The sequence below is a fragment of the Rhinolophus sinicus genome, linkage group LG05 (genome assembly GCF_036562045.2).
Source record: "Rhinolophus sinicus isolate RSC01 linkage group LG05, ASM3656204v1, whole genome shotgun sequence".
Taxonomy (NCBI): Eukaryota; Metazoa; Chordata; class Mammalia; order Chiroptera; family Rhinolophidae; genus Rhinolophus; species Rhinolophus sinicus.
The window spans coordinates 87,405,605-87,411,604 of NC_133755.1; positions in this window are offsets into that span (position 1 = coordinate 87,405,605).

A 6,000-nucleotide genomic window follows, 5' to 3' on the forward strand; every position below is an offset into this window, starting at 1 on the left:
CCCCACAATTCTAACATTTGTGAAATCAGGATGTGTCTTACAAGCAGAGAAATTTGGTTATTTTCAGCAGTGTTTTATTTTTCTTAGAGGTACGTAAAGTCATGCTGCAGCCAAACCATGACAGCGTAGATGTGATGAATTTGGAAGCAGCTGTGCTTCCTACATGCCAGATACTGTTCCACCTGTTCTACATGTCTTAACACATTAGGTCTTCCCAACCACCTGAGGTAGAAATTCTTACTGTTCCCACTTTAGAGATGAGAAAACTGAGGCACAGAGAGGTGAATTCTCACTTCCCCTCAAAAAGTAGAGGCCTCATGGGCTGCCTTGTGAACACCAATGCCACACTTGTAGGCACAGCAGAGTGTATAGAGGACGACAAAGAAAACCTCAAGGAGAGGGGCCCATGCTGGAAACCTCCCTCCCAGACTCTCCTTTAGCTGAAGGGCCCGCCCCTCTCCCTGCCCCGACTCCCCATTCCCCTCTCCTACGTTTGTGGTACATGGTGATTAATCACGGAGGCAGCTGTCATTTCTATCAGCTCAACAGGCATCAGCTCAGTCCAGGTCATGGGAAAGGGGAGGATGGGGTGGGGAGAGGAGGTGGGGGAGCGAAGCCCCAGAGAGACTCAGAGCTGGAAAAACAGGGCCTCATCCAGCCTGGCTCCTCCTGCAGACACGTGGACCTTTCTCTGGGTTTGCATCACTCTTTTTGCTCGTCTGTCTCAGGCAGCAATGCACCTGCTGATGGCAAAGGTTTACAATACAAAGGAGAAAAGGGGGAGAAGTTACCAGAAATCCTGACCCCACCCCCCTACCCCCCTTACCATCCATACTCCAAAGCAAGCCAAAACCAGCTTGAGAGGCAGAGGGTCTGGGATGTTGCTCCCTGCGCCCCACTAAACCTGTGACCCTGGGCTAGTTTTTGGGCCTCCCTAGGCCTCAGTTTCTCTATTGGAACAGTGGGATTAATTCTCCACAAGAGACCTGGATGGGGTGGGGGTTGCCTAAGAAATGCTGATTCTCCAGGCCCTTGTTCCCCCTGTCCTCCTGTCCTTCATCTCCTGACTGCACCCCTCTCTGCTCCCCTCCCCCCCATTCAGTGCTACCCCTTCCCCAGCCTGACTCTGCCAAGTGCTGGGAAATGAAGACCTCACCTGCCAAGAGGAGCTGGGAGGGGCACTGCGGGCCCTGCCAGCAGCCCAGAGCTGTCAGTTTGGCTGCCTTCTCTTGCTGGTGCTGGCGGTAGGTAATTAATTAATCAACCCATCCAGAGGCCCAGGCAGCCTGGGCAGCCCCTCCCCCACACAACACAGCGAGACTGCAGCACCTTCAATGGGTTAGGGCTTGGGAGGCCCTGTATCCTCAGCCACTTGGTCCCTGGGTCCTACCTGTGAGAGGGGGTTGGGGGAGGCGGGGAGAGGGGCTGTCCTCTTCTCAAGCCTGGTGTGTCTCATGCTTCTTCACTCATTCAGCAAACACTACTGAGCACCTGCTGTGTGTCTTGGTTCAGAGTCCCCAACAGCAGAGTCTGAGACAGAGATTTAGATACACATGGTTCATTAGGGGGTGCTTGCTTTTCAGGAGCCCCTTGTAGAGAAAGGAGCCATCTTAGTCTGCTGGAGCTGCTGTACAGAATACCATACGACTGGGTGGCTTAAACGACAGACATTTATTTCTCACAGTTCTAGAGGCTGAGAAGTCCAAAATCAAGGTGGCGACCAATTTGGTTTCTGGTGACAACGTCTTCTTGGCTTGCAGACATCCAACTTCTTGCTGCGTGCTCACATGGCCTTTCCGCAGTGCATGCTCTCCCCGTCCCCCTTCCCCCGTCCCCCTCATTTTCCCCTTCCTCTCCCCCCTTTTCACCCTCCCCTCGCCCTCCCCTTCTCCTCCTTTTTCTAAGGGCACCAATACCATTATGAATGTCCCACCCTCATGACCTAATCCAAAAGATCCCACTTCCAAATATTATCACATTTGGGATTAGGGCTTCAACATATGAACTCGGCGGGGAGACACAAATGTTCCTTCCATAACAAGAGCTGACCTTGATGTTGTTCCATGACACGCAACCTTGGCCTGATCTGCAGGGAGCTCTGGAGCATCAGCCAAACTGCAAAGTTGTCTCCCCCTTTGAGAAGAGGCCCAGCCCTTTCACCTGTTCATCAATTGATCCCTGGCTGTGGGCTATGGTTGTGGGGGGGCACCTCCACGACAAGGAGCTTCCCATCAGCAGAGGCAGCTGGGAGCCATTAGCAGGCACAGTAGCTGAGGGGTGGTGAACCTGCCTTGCTGTAGGGGGTCTGGGCAAGGAACCAGCAGGTTCTACTACACCAGTGGTCCTCAAGGGGTGGTCTCTAGCCTGCAGGATCGGCCTCATCTGGGAAATGACGATTGCTAAGCTCAGTCTCAGAGACCCTAAATCAGAAGCTCTGGGGGTGGAGCCTGGCAAGCTCTGTTTTCAACAGAGAGCACTGAACTACAGGGTACACAGTGAGCAATGCAGTTACTGTCCCAGTGCTCATGGGACTTCCAGTCCAGTGTGCCCGGCCAGCATGATGTACATGGGTCTGTTTGTGGACCCAGGTCTGTGGCTGGTGGCTCAGTTGGTGTGACCAGAGTTTCCCAGCAGTGGTGTGACTCCCCAACATCTCTCCACAGACCTTCGTCCTTGCAGTCTTCCATAGCCTAGGACCCCCCCATGACACCCACTGTAAGGTGCCCTTCCATCATCACCCCACCATGGCACCACTACGAGGGGAGCGCATTCATATTCAACCAACATCTATTCTCCCTGGGCTCTCTATCATAACTTATTTTATTTGATCCTTCCCCGGCATCCTATGTGGATATTAGCATCCTTGTTTTATAGCTGAGAAAACCATGGCTCAGAATTACTTGCCTAAAGTAACACTATTGATAAGGGGTTGAGAATTTGGGCCTTTCAATTCCAGTGCGTATTCTGCTATAAACAACTTTGGCAGAAGTCAGAGTAGTGGTTGCCCTTGGGGTGGGGGCAGTGCTTGGATGGGGTACACGGGGGTTTCTGTGGCACTGGAAGGGCCATATCTTGATTTCAGAGGTGGTAACAACTGTGTATGAATAGGTAAATGATCACTGAACTTTACACTTAAGATTTATGCATTTTATTGTATATAACTTGTACCGCATTTTAAATAATGCAAAAATAAAAGCCCTACGCAGTCACAAAAAGACAAAATACTATATAATTTCACTTACATGCGGTATCAGGAGTAGTCAAACTCATAGAAACAGAAAGAAGAATGGTGGTTGCCAGGGTCTGGGGCTCTGGGCTGGGGCTTGGTTAATGGGTACAGAGTTTCAGTTTTGCAAGACGAAAAAGTTCTAGAGATTGTTTGCACAATTATATGAATATAGTTAACACCCCTGAATTGTACACTTAAAACTGGTTAAGATGGTAAATTTTATGTTGTGTGTATTTTGTCACAACTTAAAAAATATTGAAAAATAAAGCCCTCAGAATTTTGCGTCGAGTCAAGAGGCACGAGACCATAAATGGTCGCCCTTTTGTGGTGCTAACCAGCAAGCAATTTGCTTCCTGAATGAACTAGCTGGAACTTTGGAATCTCGCGGTCAGAGAAGGCAAGCTGGCCCATTTGGTTCTTGAACTTTCTCCTACAACATCTCTGCTGGATGATTTCCAGCCTGTGCTTAAACAGTTTCTAGTGACAGGGAGTTCATGCCATCCACACTTAGGACACAGGTAACGCAAGACAATGCTGGATACTGAGAAGATGCAGACACGCACAGAGAACGTCTGTCCTTTGCGTCACTCTGTTAGAAAGTCTATACTTGTATGAGGCCCACACCTGTGCCCTTTGGCCCCAATCCAGGCCTTGGGGCTATAGAGAATGAGGGACACCTCACACAGGACTGCCCTGCAGGGTTTTGTTTGTTTTTTTGGTTTGTTTTGGCTCAATACATTTCACATTTGATTTCTTCTCCTCTGTCCACAAGCTTCCAGTGTCACCCATATGGACTCTGCCCCTCTGACTCTGCCCCTTTGTGTCCTCTTGCCAGATAAGTCAGCACAGTGGGTGGTAGGAGTATTCCTGAATGTCGTCTCTGCATCAGGATGGCTAGCAATAATGAAACTATAACACGGAAGTGACTGTGAACCAAAGAAACATATCCATTAAACCCAACCTCAGTGTGTCCCTTACTTTGTTTCCCCTGATGGATGTCATCAATGCCCAAGGCCATTCTGGTACCATCCAACATGAGGAATGATGAAGGGGAAGTCTGGTTGGAAAGAGACAGGGATCTTAATTGATTAGAGTTAATCAATTGAAGCAGAAGCTACGTCAGCTCCATGGTGATTCCATCTCTGAATCCCCAGAGAGCAGGGCAGCCCTGCAGGCTTTTAAGGACCCTGATCATCCTCATCCCCGTCCACATGCGCAGGCTTCCCTTTTGTTGGTGAAACATGACCAGTGCCTTCAATGGTTCCTCAAAGACAGGTCCCTGGTTCCTGTTTGACCTGGAGGCATCTTATCTACATCCCTTTAAAAGGGTCCAGAACCGAATGGCCGGCTGCTGATGCCAGAGCAGGACATCCAAGCCTGCACATCTACTGATGCCCTCACACGGCCTTGGTGCCCATGGGTCACAGCTAGACACTGCCCCATCCTTCATTCAAGGACTAATTTGGCCACTATTTCGGAGTGCTTCATCTGTGCCAGGCCTGAAATAGGCCCTGGGGATCCAGAGACAAAACAGGAGGGTCCCTGCCCTTGGGGAGTGCACGTCCTCCACGTACAGAGCTGCCTTTGTAAAGTTATCATGCCCACCCCTCCTGTGCCCATAAAGTTAGCTTTTAGACCCCGTGGCAGGGCCTTGCCCAGATCCTTGACTCAATTTCATCTTATTAGATTTGCTCCAATTGGCCATTCTGCCAAAATCATTTTGGATCTTGCTTCTGTCATGCCCTGTCCTTCCTCTCGCTCCCGGCTTCATGTCATCCGTGAATGTGATAAGCCTGCCTGTTATGTCTTCATTACAGTCTGGGATAACAGTGTTCAACTACAGGCCAAGGACAGAGCCTGGAGGCATTAGAACTTTCCCTCCAGGTGGACACATATTCCTTCATCAGCACCCTTTGGCGACATTGGTTCAATCCACCTAATTACACGGTCACCCAGCCACATTTGTTCATCTTGCTCACAAAGACATCATAAGATGCCTTGTCACATTTCTCACTGAACCCAGATACACCACATCTGACAGTTTCCTTTCTGTCAGTCTAGCAACCCTGTGAAGAAAAAAAGAGTTGATTCTGTTCTCTAGCCATTGACGCCACACTTTTAAAAAGAAATCTTTTTACTGAAGCATATATTCAGAAAAGGCCCCATATCATAAGCTTGATGACTTTTCACAAGTGACACACCATGTAATCAGCACCCAGATCAAGAAAAACAATACTGCCCCCCCTCCGCCATTTCTTTTTCCAGTCACCTCCCCCGTCAAGAGTTACCCTCGTGACTTCTAACACCATAGATTAGCTTCTCTCATTTTTGAATTTTGTATAAATGGAATCATAGAGGCTGTATTATTTTGTATCTGGCTTCTTTGCCCAACATTATACGTGAGATTTGTCCATATTGTGTGTAGTTGTAGATGTCTGTTCTCGTGGTTGCATAATATTCCGTTACATGAATCTAGTACAATATATTTATCCATTCTACTGTGGATGATTAAGTTTGCTTCCAGTTGGGGTGATTATGAGTAGTGCAGCTATGAACATTCTGCTATTTATGATTTGGTGCACATATGTACTCATATTTTGAGTCTGTCATTAGGAGTGGAGTCTCTGGGTCATAATGTATGCATTTTGTAGATTTTGCCAAACAGTTTCTGGAAAGTAGTTGTACCATTTCATACTCCCACCAGAAATATATGAACATCCTCACCAACATTTGATATTGTGGATCTTTTTCATTTTCTGCCTTCTGGGGGC